At 33.2% G+C, this 26,131-nt stretch overlaps 1 long non-coding RNA gene across 1 annotated transcript; it reads left to right on the top strand.

Annotated features, from left to right (window-relative positions):
• Positions 1 to 14,802: 14,802 nt before the first annotated feature.
• On the top strand, positions 14,803 to 17,952 carry LOC143232622 (uncharacterized). Its single transcript, XR_013017631.1, has 2 exons — positions 14,803 to 14,881; positions 17,562 to 17,952. It is a non-coding gene; the product is annotated as an uncharacterized LOC143232622 (long non-coding RNA).
• Positions 17,953 to 26,131: the final 8,179 nt, after the last annotated feature.

Below are 26,131 nucleotides of genomic sequence, written 5' to 3'. Positions count from 1 at the left end.
CGTAGAAGAGCGAACAACGTTTCGACCTTCTTCGGTCATCGTCAGGTTCACAAAGAAACAAAGAGGTAACTAACCGGAAGCTGACCACATGTTTGGAAAGGGTTGTGTACATGTTCCATTTAGTGGGACAAGTAAATATTCTGAGTGTCGGAATGTATAGGCCGGTGTTAGATGTTTGAATATATAATTTTATATTATTTATTTTATTATATTTAATATAGGTATAAAGGCGTTCCTTTATATTGGTTTATTTTGGGTTTAAGTTGTTGTATAAGTAAAGCTTCTTTAATTTTGCGTATGTTTATGTTTGTTTTTTTATTTAGTATTTGAGTGTTTTCTTTGGTTATGTTGTGTTTATTTGACTTGCAATGTTCGAAAACGTGTAAAGGTGACTTTTTATGTTCTTTGAATCTGGTTTCCATTTTTCTACTTGTTTCTCCAATATTGAAGTCGTGGCAGTTATCACATTGTATTTTATAAATAATGTTGGTGTGGTGTTTGTCAGTGTAGTTTTTACATAGTATAGACCTCAGTTTTGTGCCTGGTCTTTGAATAAATTTGGTATTAACTGGAATGTCATATTTTGTTAAAATTAACGATGAATTAGCAAAACAAAACAATACTTCATCAACATCAATAAGTTTCCTCCACAAACCGTAGAAAACATCATACGCACACACCTAGACAGAAAGTAAAATCAACCAACAAAAGTAAATATATCTCACTAATCAAAAAATCACGAAACCATATACTGCTGAATACCCTATATTCCCGACATCAGCAGACAAATAACCAACATTTGTCAAAAACTAGTAGCAAAATATGACATTCCAGTTAATACCAAATTTATTTAAAACCCAGGCACGAAACTAAGGTCTATACTACATGTATGTAAAAACTACACTGACAAACATCACACCAACATTATTTATAAAATACAATGTGATAACTGCCACGACTTCTATATTAGAAAAACAAGTGGAAAAATGGAAACCAGATTCAAAGAACATAAAAAGTCACCTTCACACGTTTTCGAACACTGCAAGTCAAATAAACACAACATAACCATAGAAAACACTCAAATACTAAATACAGAAACAAACAGTTACCTCTTTCTTTGTGAACCTGACGATGACCGAAGAAGGTCGAAACGTTGTTTGCTTTTCTACGTAAAATATTTTCTCAACCCAAACGAGCCGTTTTTGCATATATTAATATGTTTTTGTATTAAATACAATATCTGTTTCTGTGCGAAGAAAGATTTAATAAAAATTGGAAATGGGTGCCTTGAAATTTGGTATGTGAACTAAGGGTCCAGTAGAGCACATCCAATGTGATAATTTGGATTACCAAAGCCCAAGCTACAGAAAGTGGAAAATTGCTAAACTCTCACTTCCGTTAATGAATAACACACAGGTTATTTTGGCTGCACAACACACTTTTTTGTGTCTTGATATATGTATATATGCTCATACCATATAACGAGTCGATAGCCTGCAAATAACTTTAGAGCAAAAGAAGGAAGATGTTATGAGAGATAAGATACAATTTAAAGTAGAAAGTCAGGATTTAATGATATTAGTAGGAGCTGAAAAGGGAATAATGTAATGTATTATAAAAAATAGGAGGACAAGATAAAATTTTGTACTCAATGAAATTAAGGAAGACATAAAATAAATCTGGAAAAGTTAAAAGGAAAAGTGAAAAAAAAAACAGTCAAGAAGTTATATAGCTTCATCCCACTGGGAATCGCTAGAGTACATCGAGCAGGAGAGCAAGTGAATGAGAGTGCGAAATCTAAAAATCTATATTGAAGAATATCGCTTAATAAGAGTTAAGGGAACAAAAAGAAATAGTTCAAAGTGGCCAGGAGAGAGAGGAGAAGGAGCAAGAAAATGAGAGCGAGATATCATAAGATAACTGAAGAACAACTTTTTAAATGGGAAAAGAACAAAAACACAAGTGATAATTAAAATAATAGAATAAGATAATGTAAGATAAATATGTAAATAATAATAATAATAAATAACTAAAAATATTGTGGAATAAGAGAAAAAAATGGTAAAAGAAAGGCAGATGAAAAGAGTAATAGAGTACACAAGAAAAAATGGTAGTAGTATATAGGAAAAGAGAAATAATAAAGAGAATAAAATCAAATAGATAGGTACTGAAATATTGTCAGGACTTTGACGGGATTATTGAACAGATAGGTTCTGAAATATTGTCAGGACTTTGACGGGATTATTGAACAGATAGGTTTTGAAATATTGTCAGGACATTGACGGGATTATTGAACAGATAGGTACTGAAATATTGTCAGGACTATGACGGGATTATTGAACAGATAGGTACTGAAATATTGTCAGGACATTGACGAAATTATTGAACAGATAGGTACTGAAATATTGTCAGGACTTTGACGGGATTATTGAACAGATAGGTACTGAAATATTGTCAGGACATTGACGGAATTATTGAACAGATAGGTACTGAAATATTGTCAGGACTTTGACGGGATTATTAAAAAGATAGGTACTGAAATATTGTCAGGACTATGACGGGATTATTAAAAAGATAGGTACTGAAATATTGTCAGAACTTTGACGGGATTATTGAACAGATAGGTTCTGAAATATTGTCAGGACTTTGACGGGATTATTGAACAGATAGGGACTGAAATATTGTCAGGACTTTGACGGGATTATTGAACAGATAGATACTGAAATATTGTCAGGAATTTGACGGGATTATTGACAACTAAAATAGTTTCAACAATTATGTTTGTAAACACGATTGGAACAAAAGTTAAAAGGTAGTATATGAAATAAATCTCAAGATTAAGTACAAGAAAAGAGTTAGTGGGAAAGATAGAAAAGAGAAGAACAAAATCAAGTGGCGTAATAGGAGTTACAATAATTTTGTGATGGAAAGTGAAAATGGAGAAGAAAGTGAGAATTTCAATAAAGTTAAGAAATAGAAAGACGGAAGAAATTCTTGTGGTGTACGAAAACTGGAGAGACACAACAGATGGTAAACAGAGATCAAAGTAAAAACTGGAGAAAGGTTGAGAGAAGAAAAGAAAAAATATTCTGCTTAGGCTGTGAAAGAAAAAGAACATGATGAGACGAGGGAACAGGTATGGCATTTCCACGGAGAAAGTGAATAAAACAAAAAATTAAAAAACGAATTTGGAAGAAAAAATATTATAAAATTGTGTGAATCTTTGAAATCGATGGTTTTCATTAAAATAATGGAAAAGTATGAGGAAAGAAGATAGACGTGTAAAGAAACAAGAGGATCTTCTGTAGTAGCCAATAAAATTAACCAAAGAGATATAACAAGAATCGATGGTTAAATGAATGAAGGTAGAAAATAGGATAGAATCAGATCCTATGTCAAACCTAAATCGGGGTTAATAATAAGACGAAATAGAAAATGAAAAAAGGCAGAAAACTTATCTTGGATTTGGAGAATGGTAAAAGATGTTTGTTTGTTTGTTTTTGGATTTTGCGCAAAGCTACACGAGGGTTATCTGCGCTAGCCGTCCCTATTTTAGCAGTGTAGACTAGAGGGAAGGCAGATAGTCATCACCACCCACCGCCAACTCTTGGGTTACTCTTTTACCAACGAATAATGGGATTGGCCGTCACAGTATAACGCCCTCACGGCTGAAAGGGCGAGAATGTTTAGTGTGATGAGGATTCGATCCCACGATTCTCGGATTACGAGTCGAGTGCTTTAACCACCTGGTTATGCCGGGCTAAGTTGAAAAGCAGTTAAAAACTACATGACAAGCTGGAGAACTAAATTAATTTCATAGATTTCTGTTTTTCTTTGGTTATTGTTAAATACACCTGTGCCTGTAAGAATCAGCGTAATCAGTGACGAGGAGGCGAATCCGCGACTTTCAAATTGCAAGTCAAAAGCCTTAACCACCAGGCCTGAAATATTGGAGAATATTTAATCATACATACATGGCTTACGTCATTGTCTGTTTTGAATTTCGTGCAAAGCTACACAAGGGCTATTTGCGCTAGTCGTCCCTAATTTAGTAGTGTAAGACTGGGAAAGCGACTGGGCATTACCACTCACCACCAGCTCTTGGGCTACTATTTTACCAACGAATCGTGGGACAGACTGTCACGTTATAATGTCTCCTACGGCTGAAAGGGCAAGCATGTTTCATGTGACGGAGATTTGAACCTGCGACCCAGAGACTGCAAGTCGAGAGTCCTGACCACATGGCAATGGCGGACCCATTTTTAGTGTTTGAGACTGTTTCCAGTCTCCTTGGAACTATGTTTTTCATCCTGTACAGTAAGTTACCAGATTACGGACCAGATTACGTCATAAAGGTAACGGATTGTTAAGAGTGAACAAAAATAAGATAATTAAAAATATTAGGAGGGTAACAAAGAAACCTAAGATCTGGATAATTTAGATAACTGTTTACACACACGGAGAAAGAACAGCAAAATGATTAAAATATACAGGTGGTCGAAAAGTATAAATATCTGAGATATTAAGTTAAAAACAAGACGGTGGAACTGGTAAATAAAGGATACTGAGATGAAAGTAACAACAAGCAGTGAATGTATTACTTGGTGTGGCTAAAAAACAGAATGAGAAATACTGATAGACGGTTGCACTCTTCTGAAAGCAAGCAAAGTGTTATTACTAACTATGAAACTGCAATTTCAAAATGGAGAAAGAAATAGAAAGTTGCAAGCAAAATACAATTAAATAGACATTAGATGACTGGACTAGAAGAAAACACACATTGGACATACTGGAGTATGAGAAGTTGATATGGTTATTAGTACAATAAAGAAACTTTAGACATATATACAAGTTCAGTACGTTATAAGAAAATTATTTTGGAGCCTCGTCCTCTCATTCCCTATTTCATCTGTGCATTTTGATAATAGCTTTGCAGCGTGGTTTTCATTGCAAACGGCTTCATTGAAAGCGATAACATGCCCAAAGCATATGACTCTTCCCCACATTCTTTCTATATGCCATCTATTATAGCAGAACGTCGATTTCTAGCACTCATATCAAGTGTCTAATCAAACAGAAATCCGTACTTATTGATACCGGTGATTTGACTTGTAAGTATTCGTATGTAATATATTGCATAGCATTTGTTTCTCCAACAACAATTGAGTGAATATGTTGTGGAAATAATATGTGTCGCTTTTACAGAGAAGATCTTTTTCGATTAAGTTTGGTACTATTGCTTGTGGGACGGCTTTTACCACTACCTTGTATATGGGTGGATTCTTACATGTCAGTAAACGCTACACAATGCTTATCAAGGGTCTGATATGACTTGTTGTAGGTCTCTTTCAGGATGGTTCTGATACCCCAATTTAATTCACATTTCTTTATCTTTTAGTGTCACTACGTAGAAGAACTATCCCCGTCATGAAATGCTAATTTGATTATTTTAATGCACATTTATAAACTGAGTTTATGAATATCTTGTGTCAGAAATAATTATTATATACCCTCTTATATAATATGTTTTGACGTATTGGGGATAAAGGAACGAAAGTACAGAAATTGTTAGGCAGTAATTACAAAATTAATTTAAAATTATAAAAGAAACTGATCAGAGTAAAGATGAAGACAGTATTTGAAGACTGAAGAATAACAAGTTGAAAAGATAACAAAAAATATTTAAAAAGGCGATAATTTTAAAAATTTCAACAAAACCTGCAACAAAAATGAAAAAGAATTTAAGGGTTTATGGTATTGTGACTGTTCTTAAAAAATATGAAAGGTTTGAATTTCGCGCAAAACTGTACAAGTGATAAGTGCGTTAGCTATTCTTAATTGAGCACCGCTAACTCTTGTGATACTCTTTTCCCAATAAATGGTAGACTGACCCTCATATATTAATGCTGAAAGGGCGAACATATTTAGTGGGACAGATATTCGAACCCTCAACCCTCAGATAGTGAGTCAGTCGTCTAACTCGCTGACCATACTGGATCGTATAAAAGGGGTAAAAATTGGAGGAATAAATATAATGAAAATAAATAATGGCAACAAATATTAATAATATTAACATGAGATATGGTAATATACCAAAGTGACAAACAAGTTGATAAAGGAGAAAAGTTTATTTTAATTTCGCGGAAGGCTACACAAAAGCTGTTTACGTAAGCCGTCCCTGATTTAGCATTGTAAAGTTAGCTAGTCATCACCACCTACCGCCAACTCTTGTGTTACTCTTTTACCGACGAATAGTGGAATTGACTGTAACATTATAACGACTGAAAGAGCGAGGATGTTGGATTTGACAGGGATTCGAACCCGCAACCCTCAAATCACGAAACGAGTGCTCTAACCATCTGGCCATGTCCGGCCTAAATCGAAATAAAAGTTAAATAATACCTCTCCGTTTTTGGACCTGAAAACGAAAGGCGGAAGACTTTCGAAACATTGTCCTCTACACTCGTGTTTTTACAACAGACAGTTGCCATCTTTTCAACTGAATTTCCTCAAGAATACTCTGCCTAAGCAATCTATCAAAGAATACTTTTCCTGTCATTGTGTTTAATCAAAGCTGTATTGGGTATTGCGTAAACACGTTATTATAGTTTGTGGTTTCTATATATATACGTACAAACTTACACTTATATATGTAACATGCAAAAAGATAATGTAATAGAAATACTTTTATCCTGAATGTTTCTCCAACAACAACAAACAAACATTGGTCATTTGCACTTCCAACGATGTTAAAAATATATTTACACAATATTTGCAAGTAAATATTTCGGAGATATGACCGAATATCATATTATATTTATATCAAGTACACTAAGTGTCTATCATAGTTAAACTTCTCTCCCTCTCAGAGTTGATAAACAATACCAGCTCCGAGTGAAAAACGATTAATTATTTTAGACATTTTGCATAACATTAGTTTTGATTTGTTTTTAACACATTTAAAAGAGCTGTTTCTGGAAGGAAACTAATGTCCCTGCCTCTACCTCAGCACTACCGAATACACAGTTTCTGAGGCCAATGGAAAAGTTAGGTGTAGGGTTGATTTTACTAAACTTGAACTCTGGAACAAGGTACCGTAAATACCAACTGCTTTAAGGGTATTCCAGGGAGAATCATTTATGTGACAGCAGACGTACTTCTTTTTTTGTGCTCGTATGTCTGTTTTCTTTTACATTCAAATACACAAGGTAAAACTATGTTTTTCTATTTCTATTGATAATCAAAGCTTTTATTATTTCACCCTCGTTATGATTTGTTCTATCGTTCACTAATATTTTACATGAATTTGGTTTCATTTCCCTTAGTCGCGTGTCATACTAATAAGAAATATTTTATTTTAAAATATTTTGAAAATTAGTTGTTTATAGTCTTTCAGTTGGATTCAGGAATGTTTTTTTTTATATAGTTATTTGAATTTGTTCTAAGTGACACATTAACTGAGTTTGGGTGATTTATTTGTTTTTGCCTAATTAGACCCTACATAACTCATCTACACGTATTTAACGTTCTAAGCAATTTCTTTAATGGAAATTATTTAAATATTTTTATATAAATTAATGCAAGCTTGTTAAGAATGTTTTACACGTCTTAAATCTACAGTCTGGCTTATTTATCAAGTTCCTAACGCTAAGAATAACACAACTTCTTATCTATGTTTTAAAAATTTATTTTGAAGATACATGAACGGGTATTCTGAGTAGCTTAACTAATTATATGATGAACACACTTCGCAATTGCAGTTACCTTACTATATATATTGGCTGAGCCATTTCCTCTTATTTTTCTACTCCACCAAGTAGGGCAGATTTCTTTGAAGATACATTTTGTTTCTGAATTTCGCGCAAAGCTACACGAAGGCTATCTGCGCTAGCCGTCCCTAATTTAGCAGTGTAAGACTAGAGGGAATGCAGCTAGTCATCACCACCCACCGCCAACTCTTGGGCTACTCTTTTACCAACGAATAGTGAGATTGACCGTAACATTATAACGCCCCCACAGCTGAAAGGGCGAGCATGTTTGGTGCGACCAGGATTCGAACCTGCGACCCTCAAATTACGAGTCGAACGTTGAAGATAAACGTTGCAAAACATAATCTACGTTTTTCATTGATTAATGTGTAAACATTGGGCAATTGTTTTGCTGTTTAAGGCTATTAGCGTGGTATTATTAAGCAATAGCTGCAAAACATTACGTCATTAATTTAAATTCTAAAAATGTTTAAAATGGACGAATGAATGATTCTTCAAAAACAAAATATATTTTCAACGAAAGTGAGGTTTATATTTGTGCTTCTCCTTGTTATTATTTTTATTATTGTGTAAAAATAGATGATACATTTAAACTTAGAATTATCGAAAAAGCGTTCAGTACAAGTCATAGTGTGTAGAATAAAATAAGGATTTTTGGTTGAATTGCATATTTCATTTTACACGCAAGATCGAAATTACTTCCAATTTCAATAACGCTCTTCTTGTCCCATGCTGTTTATTGGCTTTTGAACAACCTGGGGCTGGAGTTGGCCTTAACGTTTGGCGTATCAAGCTGTGGATGAAATGGTCCGGGGTTCGAGATGTGATTTCACAGAACACCCTTAACATTTTCCGCTGAACAAATGCAACAGTCAATCTCATTATACAATTCAAAACGCCAGACAAAACCCTTGTGGTGGCAAATGCTACTAGCTAGCTGCTATCCCTATCGTCTGCACTTCGGAATAAAAAAAGGCTAAACCCAAATTCTATGGAATCTCTTGTAAGGCCGCTTAGTCAATATACGCATAAGATGTTTTTTTTAGATATTAAAATTGAATTTCAAAAAATAACCTAAAAATATTTTAAGAAACACTGCATTTTATTTTTTGGGGAAGAAAAACATAATTGCCATCAAAGAAGTAACATTCTAAAATACATTTAGACCCATTCATTATTCTGCAGTATCTGAAATTCCCTTTATAAATTATAAATATACGCACGTGTGTGTGTTTGTGTATATATATTTAATCAATGATCCACTTATAAAAGAAAATGTTGTTAAAAAATAAGCTTATGTTAACTGGTTACGTGTGTGTAAAAGACGTCACCAAATTTTTTTGAATACTGTAAAGGCTGTTAACAGTTCCAAACTGTACATATAGTTTATTCACTTCACAATAAGACGAAAACTGATTGTACTGAAATTAAGTATAATTTTTTCTTCGGTATTTCAAATGTTTCGCTGTTTTCTGAATGTAACATAGATTATTTTACCACAGGACATTTTAAACCTTTTTATTTCTTACAATTAGCGTTTTTTGAATTCAGAATTACATATTCTTCATTTACAGTATACTGCTTATTCACTTTACTTCAATTCAGTTCATCTAAACATGATATTATATATATATAATTCTATATCGTAACTGAACGAGTTACTAACTTAAGAAAAAAAATCCAGCTTTTTGTTTGTTTGTATGTTTTATTTCTTCGTTTTATCACGAAGGCTGTTTGATTTCTCACACTACATATCCCAACATCTATAATAAATAAATATCCAACAGAAACATTTATTGAATATTTTACATTTAGGTATTTGTAGCGCCACCTCTTGAAGAAGTTATAAAATATAAATAAATTATCGGTTTTACGTATAAATGGGTTTTCAATAAATAAAAATAAACAATGTAAAAATTAATATAATACGTTATATCGTACTTAACATTGTAACTGTGTTATCACTCAGCGTTAAACGTTGAAATAATATTCAAATATTAGAGTATAGTGAATTTAGTAAAAGACAAAAATGAATATGCTGGTGAGTTCTTCATAAGTTTCATATCAGAAAAATAAATTTTAAAAACTGGAATAAAATGAAAAAAATCCTATAAATCGTGTTTCTCTGACATCAAAAAACCGGATTAAAATAATGTGTATGCTCACGTTTCAACGATAGTATTAGCTCTGAATAGATGACTATAACAAAGAATAGTACAAAACGATTTGTTTGTTGGTTTTGGAATTTCGCACAAAGTTACTCGAGGGCTATCTATGCTAGCCGTCCCTAATTTAGCAGTATAAGACTAGAGGGAAGGCAGCTAGTCATCACCACCCACCGCCAACTCTTGGGCTACTCTTTTACCAACGAATAGTGGGATTGATCGTCACATTATAACGCCCCCACGGCTGAAAGGACGAGCATGTTTGGCCCGACGGGGATGCGAACCCGCGACCCTCAGATAACGAGTCAGTACAAGACGAAATACATGAACATAACAAAGAATGAATAGGACTATAACAGCATCTTTTGGAACAATATGGTTTTGATAAAGTGTTTAACAGTTGCATTCCTGCCTACTATTTAAATGCCTGGAACAGAGATAGTTGAGAGTAAGTTGAATACAGAAAAACATAAAATCTTGACGAAAAAAAAACAAACTCAGTTCATTATTTCAGAATCCATGAAAAATTTCTTACGCCAAAATCACAATTTAAATATTTCATACATTTTGTACTTACATAAGTACAAAGAACACTGGCAAATGTTTTTGTTATAAAATTTAAAAAAATGTCTGTTAAGCACAAGCGTGAAGGTGGATAGTTTAGAAACTAGAACCAGTATATAGTTGTAGCTGACGATTATTTAGGAAAAGTACATAGTAGCAGACAATGTCAACTATTATCTTAAAAGTTGGCAAGAGAAGATAGATCAGTACAGAGTAGCAGCTGAAAAATACATTACCTACTACAAGCGTACACTTGAAAAGCATCTACCATGTGTTATCATGTTGGTAAACATTAGCGACAGTGATATCCTGTCACTTGCTTTCAGTGTACAGTAACAATTGAGACATCGTAAACTACTACCTGCGTAAAATAATAGCAAATACATTGTACGGCACATTAAGTTGTCCAATTATAGTTGCGACATAACTCACTTGAAACAGATTAAAAAGAGATATAAATTAAGAAAAAAACAGGGCTCAACGTTTCACAATTGCTGACATTTGCATCATTTGAAACATATATCAACAATCTCGAACAATTTAACAGCTGTTTTAGTTTTTAACTTACATTCATCCCTTCCAGTCACTTTTACCTTAGCTTTTCTAGTCTTTCGGGGAATTCAAATTTAATTTATTATAGCTGAAATATAATGACGATGTACTGCCATTCCAATGGCCCAATAAAAGATGATATATTTACCATATGGTGTCATTATATACTGCAGTCCGGTATGGCCAGATGGTTAAAGCATTCTTAAGTTCAAGTCCCAGTAGCACATAAGATGCTCACCCTTTCAGCCGTAGGGGCGTTATAATGTGACGGTCAAACCTACTATTGATTGCCCAAAAGTTGGCGATGGGTGGTGATGACTAGCTGCCTTCCCTCTAGTCTTACACTGCTAAATTAGGGACGGCTAACGCAGATAGCCCTCGAGTAGCTTTGCACGAAATTCAAAACAAACCAATCAGAGTAGAATATCTACTTTTATTCTACCATCATTACATATATATATGTAGCGATAGTCATTCTAGTGTACGAAATTGTGCGTAATATCACTAACATTATAAGAATTTTTTTTTGTATTTTGTATTTATTGTAAAACTACTAAGGTTATTTGCCGCTGTTTCTAAATGTTTAACTACTAAAAAGAGAGTTTGTTTGGTGTGAATTTCGCGCAAAGCTACATGAGAGCTATCTTCGCTAGCCGTCCCTAATTTAGCAGTGTAAGACTAGAGGGAGGCCAACTAGTCATCACCATCTACCGCCAACTGTTGGGCTACTCTTGACCGTCACATTATAACGCCCCCATGGCTGGGAGGGCGAGCATGTTTGGTGTGACCGAGATTCGAACTCGGTCCCTCGGATTACGAGTCGAACGCCTTAACATACTTGGCCATGCCAGGCCAATGTCTTTGTTAGAAATTCAACTTTGTCCTTATGAGGGAAAGCGGCTAGTCATTATTAGTTGTTGCCAATTCTTGTACTACTCTTTTATTAACGAATAATAAGATTGACCGTCACATTATGGCGCCTCTACGGCTAAAATGGCAAGCATGTTTAGTGGAACAGGAATTCTAACCCATGACCCTCAGATTGCGAGTCAAGCGCCCTAACCACCTGGTCATGCAAAACCCTTGACGAGAGGGAAGGTAATCATTCAGCAGCATTCTACAGTAACAGCTGAGACATAATTCACATGAATGTGTGTGTGTTTTCTTATAGTAAAGTAATATTGAGCTATCTGATGTGTCCACCGTTGGAATCGAACCACTTATTTTAGCTTTGTAAATCCAAAGACTTACCGCTGTCCCAGCGGAGGACAATTCACGTGAAACAGCTTAAAAGAGACACAAATTAAGAACTAAAACCAGTGTTTAATCCTTCACAGTTGCTGACATTTGCATCATCAGGAACACATATCAACCTTTTTGAAACATTTAATAACTATTTCAGTTTTCAACTTACATTCATCCTTTCCAGTTGTTTTAACTGTAGTATTTATCTAATCTTCCTGGGTATTATAATTTTAGCTAATATAGCTGAGGTATAATTTCATCAAAGCTGGGAAATTTACTATCACTCTTATGACGCATTAATAGCTTAAAATGTGGAAAATATTTTGAATATTGCACTGATTCGAGCTCAGATCGACAGCTTCGAAATCCAAAACTTCCACTCGACATTACCACAAATTCACAACTTAACGCATGCATCCAACGATGGACTATATGGTTCTTTCAAGGCTGTTTTTTGTACACCCATCCTTGAGTAAAAATTTAAACGCCCTTTATGTTGTTCAAGAAAATCGTTAGTTTCCTTCTTAAACTCTTGTGAAGTGCCGGCTTCCACAAGTGCTGACGATAACTCATTTCGTAAGCTAACTATTCTATTAAAATAATAAAACCATCTTAAGTGGAGTCTAGTTTTACTTTTCCTATTCTCTTGTAAAGTACATTAAGATCATGTCCTACTCTATTTTTCTAAAGAGAAAAAGAGAAATTTTAACCTATTCCTATAAATAATTATAATTGATTCATCCTCAGAATCATCAGAGTGGCACTCCTGGTAACTGTTTTCAATAATTTAATATCCTTTCTCATAAAAGAATATCAAAAGTCCAAACAGTATTCCAAATGATTCCTAGCTAAAAGAGACGTACAGAGGTAATTGTGTTACCTGACAGTTAGAGATAATGTAGTGCCTTATATTAACAATGTTTTGAAAATGTAAGAAACAAGCCCTATGACAAACATGTATTATCAATACGGCTGGTATGAGTATCAGCAGCTTAATTAAAATAAAGGTCGAAACCTTGTTCTGCACTTGAATGTATGAAAACTACATTTTGACATTTTGTAAGTAGTGTGATGCCACCGAGAACTGATCGCTTTAGGGAAAGGCATATAACAATTTTTTCCGTGTTCATACATTGAGATCATAAAAGAGTGGCGATTTAGAATTTTGAATATGGAAATTTCCATTTTACTTAACTGAATTCCGAAACAAAGGAATACTATTCAGAGCTCCAACAAGCCATGATTGTAGCGTATTATAAGATGTCAGCATCAAGGGTCAACGTCCAAACACCTGTCCGAGGAACAATACGTTATATAATCAAAAAGCATTTCCATCTGGAAAAGTGGAACTAGTTGTTTTCACATCATATCCACTGATCCTTCTCATACCTTAAGCAAATAAAGAATGAAAAGAACATATAAGTAATCAGACGTAGCGCCTATAAATGTCTTTACGATCAGAGTGTAATATGGAGCATTGGGAAACTTTTGTCCTCGTGTTAGATGAATTATTATAGAAAACTCGCAGAGAGGTATGTTGCACTTCGGATGTGATAGACTTATGATGGAATATGTGATGCAGTCTACTGTTAAAACACACCGTTATTAAATAGAGTATGACATGATGTAGCGACATGAAATGTAGGACATGTTGAGGCTCCAAATTTCTTTTGATATAATAAATTCAACCTTTGTTACAACAACTTACTGCTTTAATGGTTTAAGTCACTTATCAATCGCTAACCCAAGATCATTTTCTTCAGTCATGCTACTGGATGGATTTACATCTACAGTACCTAAAATTATGATAAACAAAATACATTAGTCGAACATTTGCTGTTGTTAACAATTGATCTAAATCTTTCTGTAGTGCCTAAAAATCCTCAGTACATTTAGAAATGCCCAAAATATTAGTGTTATCAGCAAACTTCATTAATTATGCTTCTGTCCATATTAATGTAAATAAAAAAAATCAAAATCAAATTGTGTCTTAAAACTTATAATGTTAAAAAAAAACGTTTCGATCCTCGTTTGGGATACAGCACAGATAGATCATTGTATAGTTTTGTGCTTAACATCAAACAAACTCATACAACCAAGCTATAATTTAGTTAATTATTCTTTCCTCACTCGCTACCTAGTGGCACGGTAGTATGTTTTCAGACTTATATCCCTAAAAACCTGGTTTCAATACTCGTGGTGGGCGGAACAAAGATAATCTTTTGTTTAGCTTTGTGCTTAACAACAAACAAACAGACTTTCCCCATTCCTACCGATGTGTTTTTCACAGCTAATCTTCCAAGTGGAAACATATCAAAAATTAATAAATCTATATAGACCAAGTACACACTGTTTCTGTAGTTCAGATAACAAACGACACAATACAAAAGCTAAAGCATTAGTAACGAAAAATTTCCTATTGCTGAAATTATGTTTGCTGTCTTATATGATTAATTATTGCATTTAATAATATTATATAGTTTCTCTTATCATACTTCGTAACTATATGTCCCTCTAGTGGTAAACGAGGAATAGCATATTCACACAGATTACTGATGTTGAAAAGCGTTGGTGAGTCGGTAAAAGGTATAAGTAAAATAAAAAATCTTTATTTTGTGTGTGATCGTTTTCTTTCGTTTCTGCATGAAATAAAAAACAAACTTAAAATAAATATTTCAAATTAATTTTAATCAAAATGATTAATCACTTCAGAATGTTTGTGAAACCAATAATTTATAATTTATATAAAATATATACTGTGTTCCATTGTTAGGTGAAGAAAGACTATTTTTTAGAACTAGCAAGTGATTTGAGTTTTTAAGAACTTCCAAGTTTTATTCTCTAGAAAATGAAAATTGTAGCTTTTTTCCCTCTGTCTGAAGAAATGAAAAGTGGGAACATTTGTTAGCTAGTAATTTCATCTATAATTTTTCTCATCATTATCAATAATTTATAGTTTCTGTAGTGGTCTTCCAAGCATAATTAAAGAAAGTTTGTTGATTCATTTTATTTATCATCTGAGCTTTGGGAAATGATTATAATGTAGTAAGTGTGCTACTAAAACAGTGAACAAATAACTAGTGCTATATTGAAATAATTGAGTAAAATTAATTTTATCACTGATGTGATCACATGAGGTATGTTTTGTGTATGACATTATAAGCACTGGGCTGACAATCTAGAACTTATATACATGGTATTATAACAGAACAATGAGTAAAATAATATTCACTTGAGAAGCTGCCTTGTGTTTTTCAATCAAAAGATATGCTTAAGTTGAGTCCACTTTTTCTTAATGTTAACACAATTTTGTGGGACAACATGGGACCTATTGATCCATCTCGGGTGTTCTATCCTATAAACTAAATTAAATAATTTTGATTATTCCAAGTATTCAGGATATTGGCATTATGATTTTTCATTAATGGAATTATTTTTGATTGAAACAAGGCTGTTCAACTTAAGTAGCTAACATTACAACTTACAAAAAACAACTCCAACTACTTGGAGTTAATGTTTCCAATTAACCCTGTGTACATGGGTGTGAATCAGAGTATGCATGTCTGACCTTTTCCAGAGTGCCATTCAACATGGTATTATAAATCTGATTAGAGAATTATTAACTTTCAAGTTACTCTACATTGCTAATTTTACAACACTTTATGTTAGACTACAGAAAATACTAGTTACAATATATAGGTAAACTAAAAAAAAACACTTTAAATATGGGTTTGAAAGGTTATGCAACTTGAAGCCTGTGCAATGGATAAAAGTATTTTTATTCTCTATGTGAACATCATTTTCTATTCCAATTCACTGAATTATGAGCCAGACTGACTTTGGCTTTTCACAGAGGTATCTTTGGTATAAGAACATTAGTTAAACATCCAATTTTTCGTGTACTGCTGACAAAGAGCTTGCCACATTTTGTGATGATGACTTTCATATACTTAGTATTATAGTTATATTACTTCTCTAACACAGCATTGGTCTAATGAACTGACACCATTACGTTTAATTCTATTTTTGATTATTCCAACTATCCATGTCTCTTGTGAGAAGGATAAGTTAGTTGAACATAATTAACGAGTCCAGTGATCAATATTTCAGCATATCCATTAATCATCTAGCTTTATAAGTATAATCAATTAATAGGTCTTACAATTAATTAATTAGAAATTCCAGTAATTCTCTAACTCTGTTAGTGAATGTTCTACTCAACAGGTGGGAGCAGTGATTCAAATATTGATTTAAGTGCTTCATTGAAAGCTGCTATTTATATTTCAATCATGATTGGCTCAAACAAGAAATTCTTTGGAAGAAAGTAATGATATTATATGATTGGATACTGTTAATGAATATAAAATGAACTGCAATTTGTTTGACAAGGAAATGATAAAAATTACCTAAATGTTTCAGAAGTAAAACTGGTAACTTTTTGTGAGATCTTTATTCAATTAATATGATTTACAAATGTGGTTAATGAATAAAAACTGCTACTGTTTGGAAGCACAATTAAGTAGTAGCTAGTTTAAATTAGGTAGATTAAAATAAATCTGAAAATATTTTTATCATTACAAACTGAGAGGCTGGAAATAAAAAAAACAAAAGTAAGTTACTTATGATTTGAAATAAATCTCAGACTTAAAAATTATGTCAAGAAGCACATTAATATTATCCTACAAAATAATTTCAATTGGTGATAAACCAGTTAGTTCACTCCATGTAAGGTTTCTTCTAAGTAACAGAAAGACTTTTAAACATTTAGATATTTTGTAGAATAAAATTATTATTTTTATACTTGGGTTTCACCTGTGGCAAAATGTAAGGATAGTATTTTCTGAGTGGATATGTTTCCTTTTCCTGAAATGGATGATGCTATGAATTTTTAGAGCCCATGCCAGTAAAAGCTAGGTTTAACCAACTCTGTTACTTTTAGAAGTGGTAGCAAAATTATTCACATGGAGTTAATATGTTTCACAGTTTGCATTTAACAATTAATATGGTTGTGTGGATGTATTTCTTTAAAATGATATATTGCAGAGAATTTATTTGTTAGTGTGAGTTTTATAGTGTTTTCAATATTTAATGGACTTGATTGTACCATACATTCTACATGATTTCTTAAATGGAATACTTTTAACAGAAAGGTGTGAGATAGAATGTTGAGTGAAATTTTAAACATTTATGTGTTTTTGGGTTATACAATGTTTACCTAACTGGCTATGAAAAAATATATAACATAGTGAAAAATCATATTTCACAGAGAACTGAATCAATGTCATTCCTCTACTGATGTGAAATTGAAAACTAGGGGAAAGGCCTAGAGAGAAGAATACAATCCAGTTACTACTGTTAGTAATCTAATGGAAATGCAATTAGAATAAGATATAATTGAACATTTTCGAGTTTTATGTAAAATTTGTTAAGAACAAATGTTTAATTTCCTTGAATGGTACCAAAAGCTGCCTGGAAGGATCACCAGTTTTGAGTGCTCACCAGTATACAGTAGTGTGTTGTCTGTTAGAAGTTAATAGGCATTAAAATAAGAAATATTTATTAATTTTACAATGTTGCAACAAAATTATGTTGAGGGAGACATAATCTTGTAAGAAAATGTGCATTTATAATAAAGTTTTCTTCTTTACCCAGTCAAACTGTCTCCAAACTTTCATTTTATAACAACTGATTTTTAGCTTCATTTACAAATAATTGACAAACATCGCAAAAGTTAACAAAATGTTACATAAAATAAATAATCCTTTTCATTAACAAATAATTGTCAAATATTGTAAAAGTTAAAATCATTTTACAGAAAATACATAATAATTTTCCAATAATATATATATATAATTGAATAAAGAGTTTATCTCTTTTTGTCAGAGAACATGAAGTGTTAAAGTATCAGTACATATTTCATTTTTCTCTGAGTTACTTGGCTTTTTTGAAATGAAAAATTGTTTGAAATATTTGGAAATTCAGTTTGTTTGCTTAGAAAACTAACTTCATGTTAATCCTTCTATTTTCAATTATCTTGATAATTGTAAATGAAGGTTGGCATTACTCTAAGGATCTACGAGTGAAATTAAAGGAGAATGTACAATGGTATTTCAACCACATGATGTATACTGTATCTAGTGCCAATGTTGCCTTTCATACAATATTAATACTTGTCAAACCAGTTGGAATAGGACAGATATGGCAGTGTTCTAGTTGCTGCATATTTCATCAATTTTCATGAACAATAGTTGTTATGAGGTGAACAAGATAATGCAATATTGTAACAGAAAATTCACTTTGAGATTTTTTTTAAATTATGCTTGATGAAATACAAGAATACAGATGTGAAAAAAATTACATGATTGAAATTGAAATTCATGTTATAAGAAATTATTGGCTGTCTGTACATATATATTTAGAAATATATATCCAAATATATATGCAAGTGCCCCATGGTGGGATAGTAGAAAGTTTACATGCAAAACTAGAATATGGTTGTTATTCTTAATGGTAAACAAGAAGATAACCCAGTGTGGATTTGCTGAAAGACAAACAAACACTTAAGACATAAAATCTATTTCATAATAGATCATTTAAAAAAAATTTATTAAGTAGAAGTATGAACAGTATTGTAAGATTTCGTATTTAATGCAGATAAACATCTGTACTAGTCATCCCTACTGTACTAGTCATCACCACCCACCACCAACTCTTGGGCTACTCTTTTATCAACGAATAGTGGGATTGACTGTCACAATTTAACACTCCCATAGTCGAAAGGACGCGACAGTTTTGATGGAACAGAGTTTCGAACCTGAGACCCTCAGATTGCGAGTCGAGCATCTAAACGACGTGGCCATCAGTAAAAAAGAAACATTATTAAACTTGATGCATAATTTATTATTTTAAGTTATTTAAAAATTCAGAACGTCTATCTTAATGTTTCTTTGTTACTACATTTACTAAACTATTTTATAATTTGAGGCAGGGAGGGCAGCTTACTTGTTGCCCTCCTTTTGATCATTAATTAAAATTATGGTCGTAAATACCTCAACCTCTGGGCTAGTCTTTTGCCCATGTATGCTTAAAGATATTTCAGGTTAGAAGTTGAAGAAGTGCTAATTGTTTATAATCAGTACTAACTTTTTTCTGTTTGTACTGTTAAAGAGTTTGTAAACCAGTAAACGTATTTGCTGAAAACAAACACGTGAAAAGCATATACACGTAGCTATGGTCGCAAGTTACGAAACTGTTTCTTAAAGTGAATGTAAATATTTAACTTGCTTGGATTGTAGCAGACAAAATAAAATATGTTCTAATTTGGAAAGTTCTTAATATCTGCTATTTTTAAACATGTGTTGCTTCTGTATTTCACATCTTTATTAAAATTATTGTCATTTGTTTTTAGAGTGTGATAATGAATTATTTCGCGTGCTGTGACAGTAATGTCGTCTCGTGAACAGTTTATTTTTATTCATCGTTAATTACACACTGCAATTTGTTCTGCATAACTTTGTTTTGTTGGTGTTTTTTTTAGAATTTCGCGCAAAGCTCTCGAGGGCTATCTGCGCTAGCCGTCCCTAATTTAGCAGTGTAAGACTAGAGGGAAAACATCTAGTCATCACCACTCACCGCCAACTCTTGGGCTACTGTTTTACCAATGAATAGTGGAATTGCCCATCACATTATATCGCCCTCACGACTGAAAGAGCGAGCATGTTTGGTGCCGGGATTCCAACCCACGACCCTAAGATTACGAGTCGAACGCCTCAACCCACCTGGCCATGCCAGGCCTAAGGTAACACCCTAACAAATAAACGTGTGCAACAATGTTTACAAACACTTTTGGAACAGTAAGAAGTTAGATATATATATATATATAAATACAAGCGTGCACGTACACACACACATAAGAAAACAAAATATTTTTTATTTGTGAACTTTCCACTCTGATGGGCTAAATTAACGTTTTAGCTTTTATCCTCTTTTTAAATGTTGTATACAGTAAATTATGCATGCATTCGTTTTATTTATTTTAAAACTATAATGCGATCTTCGATTGAGAATGTTTTCGTTTACGATTCACTGTTCAGTCAGGGATACTCAAAGAAGGGCATTGCCCAAAACGTTGTATCAATAAGAGTATATATATGTATATATTAGGCCTGGCATGGCCTAGCGCGTTAAGGCGTGCGATTTGTAATCTGAGGGTCGCGAGTTCGCGCCCGAATCGCGCCAAACATGCTCGTCCTCCCAGCCGTGGGGGCGTATAATGTGACGGTCAATCCCACTATTCGTTGGTAAAAGAGTAGCCCAAGAGTTGGCGGTGGGTGGTGATGACTAGCTGCCTTCCCTCTAGCCTTACACTGCTAAATTAGGGACGGCTAGCACAGATAGCCCTCGAGTAGCTTTGTGCGAAATTCCAAAACAAACAAACAAACAAAATATAAATATATTAATATGTAGTTAGCTCTTTAGTGGTATGACCTGCAACATCCTTCTTTTAATTGTGTTTAAGGTGTCTAATGATTAGCATAACAATTTAAAGGTTAAATTAGATAATGTCGTTGACCTTCAGTATAAAGAAAGGTTTGTTTAATAGAATAAAGACATGGCGGGAACGTGACGTAGACAACAGCCCCACTTAGTAAGATCCGTGTTGTCAACTTAGCGATTTTGTCGCTTGATTTAGCTATGATTCTAATCTAGTAAAAGAAATTCACACTATACAATCGTTGTTGTAACAAGTAACATATATAAGTAGTGTTTTAAGTACTATTGTGTTCATTGTATCCCAGCCAGCATGAAGAGCTATGGATTGAGCGAAACACATCGTCGGAAGTTAGGAAACGCCACGCATAACGTAGTAGTAAGTTTTCAACAATGTCTTTTACGGCCTTGTTTGTCCTTTGATTGTAAACAGTGAATGATCAGTTAAGCCTGCCTTATAAGTTTGGTCTCAAAGTTTCGGATTTTGTATGTTTGTGTTTCTTTGCAACATATCGTTCCATAAAAATGTATGATACAAGTATCATCTACACCACTACTCTGTGTATAGTGACCCAGTCTGCTTGATGATGATCCCCCATGCTGGACGAAATATCTGTCAAGACTGGAAATGGTGTGGTTATTATATTCGTTTTTGTTTTGTTTTTTTACTTGTAAGCCCTTAGAATTAGCTGTCTAGATGATGCTTATATAATCCTGCAAACCTTGTCCTTTATTAACTTCTGTTAAACTTGGACCTTAAGTAACTTTATGGATAATACACCACGTGATGATTTTCGTGAGATTGGACAGAAAATGTAATACAAAATGCACAGTCTTTATTAAGAGACTAAACATAATGCTGGTGTATATACTTGATGGAATAAACACTACGGACTTAGCTTCATTAGTTAACTATGTCTTTCGTCCTGTCTATACCAACTCAAACGATATTCCAGTCTATATTGATCAAATGTAATGTTTTTAGCATGCAAGAAATCTCCTGCTTACTAGGGCAGCCAGCGTTAACAATGTGTTTGTGATTACAACTTGGATGAGACTGTAACGTGTAGATATCACCTGAACAACTATTGGAGGACATTGCTGTTGATATCCTTACACAACATGCAGTACTGGGCAATATCCTTCCATGTTGGAAGAGGTATCATCTACTTCAAGAAGAATAAAGGAACTTAAAGGATTTATGAACCAATTTTATTTTTCAGAAATACAATATTCAGAGTCTATTGTAACATATTGTCACAAAAAATTCAAAAATTAACCAAAGTGGCAAACAGAAGTAAAAAATTTTTTCGATATTTTGCTGCTCATCAAATATGGAGTGTTTCTTGAAACACTCGGCTATCTTCGACTGGTGACGTCATGGTGTTTAATTCATAAGCCGGCTATTACAACAGCTACATACTTTATTGAAGAGACTAGTATATGGTTTAAGAGTTCAGTGGCACCATCGTGTGTTATGTGGCTTATATGCGCCAACAGAAATAAAAAGGGTTCAGGTTTGTTTGTTTTCTGCTAAATTCTTTAAGAATAAACATTTGGACACAATATTCATTGAAAAAAATCTTCACTCCAACTATACACAACTGGGTATGTTAAGACTATTTTGAACGTAACTGCCACGAATACGTATACGTAATCACATAACGTGCTACCTTGTTAGATTACGTGCTGAGCAATTCAGCAAAGATATCCAGTTTTCAGACTTCATTGGTCCCCCGCTGGTACAGCGGTAAGTCTACGGATTTACAACGCTAAATTCAAGGGTTCGATTCCCATCGGTGAACTCAGTAGATAGCCCGATGTGGTCTATAGACTACAATGCTGAAAGCATATTATGATAAACCCTAAACATATTTTTTTTAATAAATCAATTCACAAAGGGCTTTCCGGATCATGTATGAGAAACAAACACGTATATAAAACAAAGAGTACATTTATAATAATACTATAACGTTAGGTATTTGTATTTGTTTTGAATTTCGCGCAAAGCTACTCGAGGGCTATCTGCGCTAGCCGTCCCTAATTTAGTAGTGAAAGACTAGAGGAAAGGCACCTAGTCATCACCACCCACCGCCAACTCTTGGCCTACTCTTTTACCAACGAATAGTGGGATTGACCGTCACATTATAACGCCCCCATGGCTGAAAGGGCGAGCATGTTTGGTGCGACGGAGATGCGAACCCGCGATCTTTGGATTACGAGTCGAACGCTTTAACACATTTGGCCATGCCGGGCCCATAATAACGTTAGGAGAAAGGAAAAACACATAATATATTCAAATATCACAAAACAACTAATTCATTATAAAAACGGTATATAACTACATCCAAGAACTAAACTTCTGTCCAATCAATTCGTGAGTCATGATTAAACTTTACTACCACCATAATTAATTTTAGTAGTCAGTGGTTGCCTTATATTTTACTTGCATGTCTGTCCTTTCTTTCCCCTGTGCTAAGAGTCAAATATGGAGTATCTTTGCCAAGTATAATAATAATAATATATCATTTCAGATAAGGGTAAGATGCTTTAGTGTATTCCAGCTACTTGTAATCGTCTTTACACCTAAAACTATAATGAATGTGTAATTTATTCTCTGGGATTATATTCAGTTATTTCAACCTTCCAATTCACTTCCGTATATTTGTAAATCATGAACTGTACTGTATTGGTAATTACAACTAATAGTGGAAGTGCCCTAAACTGTCTATTGATAATATTTACTTGCCATGGTAACAATCAGTTGCACAGTAGCTCTTTAAACTAATTTTTGTTCAGTGTGTTGTGAAAAAGTCTTATTTAACTTGGTGTTGAGTTGTTAGTTTTTGACTAATAAACCAATTATAAGTTCCTGAAAGCAGAATGAACGACTATATAAGGGTAAGAGAAAAGATTACAAAAGAGGAGCATAATGCCGCTGTATATTTCTAATTCATTATGATCCATATGTTCTCTTATCATCTTTGTGTCTGTAATAATTTCAGAGAATGTGGCTAAACATGTTGTGACTCATCCAGTTTACTGATGTTTTTCACCAAGTTAGAGTTGGATTAACTCCTTGTTGGGTGATGTAAGTTAGAAAAGAGCAAGTAGTTAAGCAGTTAGTCACTCCTTATCAAAGTCTAGCTGGTCAAACATCCAATTCACGTATGATTATTTATTTAAGACTCGATCGTTTTCTGAAGGTAATTAGGCGACATAATGGTTTATCATTAACAAAAGAAAAGGGTTAAATAAAGATACAGTAAAAGTCTTGACATGTGCAACAACCTAGTTAGTGAGATTAGTGATTGCCAAGTGGCACCAATCTTTTCAGCTCAACTATAAAAAGCCATCTATCGGACTAAGTTTAAAGTATGAAACTAACAAGCAGTGATCAGCCTATTCAGATTACCTGTAAAAAAATTAATCAATGATGTCGAGAAAAACCACTTGTAGAGAAAAACATATATGTAAAAACGGCTCGTTTGGGTTGAGAAAAATTTTTACGTAGTTACATGTAAAAAATTTAGTCCAAGAATACCTCTTGATAGACATTTTATACAGAAAAGATTTTCAAAGTGATAAATTTAGAAAGTATACTAATAGTGCTATGCCACGGCACAGGGATATTGAATGTTTGCTACTATTCTAAGACTATGTTGTAATTACTCTTCAAAATGAAAACCATTACAGATTTAACTTCATATAAAAAAACATTTCTTTAGCCGAAAATGTTTGCATAATATTTTGAATGCAGAAGTTTGGAATTAAACAGTACTCATCACATGGACAACCGATTCACAAATTAAAGAATTTATGGTTAATATAGAAACTACAATTACAAACTTTTACTGTTGCTGCAAACCACATCAATGGCCAAGCGGAAGCCAACATCATTGCACAAGTAAGAGAATATCGACAACTAAATCTGTTTAAAAAAAAAATGAGTACTGGGCCTATTAGAAGCTATAACATGCTTTGGACGACTAAAGTTAAATTTGTAAACTAATGGGAGATGTAAAAGGAACTCAAATGCACAATACACTTATTGATTCTGATTGGATGGACTCAATCTAGAAGATAAAAACCACCATCAGTGTTTATAGTAGATCACTATGCAGATGCTGGTTTGTTAGCGAAATAAAACCACCGTTACGACTAACTTCTGTTCTCTACACTAAGACTTGAAGCAACACAATTCAATTGTGGTTTTTAGCCCAAGAATAACCGCGTGAATTCTGAGAAAAGTTGTTTTTAAATTATACATTTTAATAATTATTGTGGGTCAGAAAGTATCTATCAAGGGCGCGGGAATAAGTGTTTAAATTTTAAATATTTAAATGTTAACCAATCACGAAATGTTTTGAACTTTACTTCAATCTTTACCTATCGTCATGAAACAATGTTGAATGTCTACTGATTTCGAAATGTTTTAAACTTTACTTCAATCTTTACCTATTGTCATGAAACAATGTTGAATATCTACTGATTTCGAAATGTTTTAAACTTTACTTCAATCTTTACCTATCGTCATGAAACAATGTTGAATGTCTACTGATTTCGAAATGTTTTAAACTTTACTTCAATCTTTACCTATTGTCATGAAACAATGTTGAATGTCTACTGATTTCGAAATGTTTTAAAATTTACTTCGATCTTTACCTATCGTCATGAACCAATGTTGAATATCTACTGATTTCGAAATGTTTTAAACTTTACTTCAATCTTTACCTATCGTCATGAAACAATGTTGAATGTCTACTGATTTCGAAATGTTTTAAACTTTACTTCAATCTTTACCTATCGTCATGAAACAATGTTGAATGTCTACTGATTTCGAAATGTTTTAAACTTTACTTCAATCTTTACCTATCGTCATGAAACAATGTTGAATGTCTACTGATTTCGAAATGTTTTAAAATTTACTTGATCTTTACCTATCGTCATGAACCAATGTTGAATATCTACTGATTTCGAAATGTTTTAAACTTTACTTCAATCTTTACCTATCGTCATGAAACAATGTTGAATGTCTACTGATTTCGAAATGTTTTAAACTTTACTTCAATCTTTACCTATTGTCATGAAACAATGTTGAATGTCTACTGATTTCGAAATGTTTTAAACTTTACTTCAATCTTTACCTATCGTCATGAAACAATGTTGAATGTCTACTGATTTCGAAATGTTTTAAACTTTACTTCAATCTTTACCTATCGTCATGAAACAATGTTGAATGTCTACTGATTTCTGTTTTAAACTTTCTCAATCTTTACCTATCGTCATGAAACAATGTTGAATGTCTACTGATTTCGAAATGTTTTAAACTTTACTTCAATCTAT

Source organism: Tachypleus tridentatus, chromosome 11 (assembly GCF_004210375.1).
Source record: "Tachypleus tridentatus isolate NWPU-2018 chromosome 11, ASM421037v1, whole genome shotgun sequence".
NCBI lineage: Eukaryota > Metazoa > Arthropoda > Merostomata > Xiphosura > Limulidae > Tachypleus > Tachypleus tridentatus.
The sequence above is the reverse complement of the archived record's forward strand: the minus strand, read 5'-3'. Positions and strand labels throughout refer to the sequence as shown.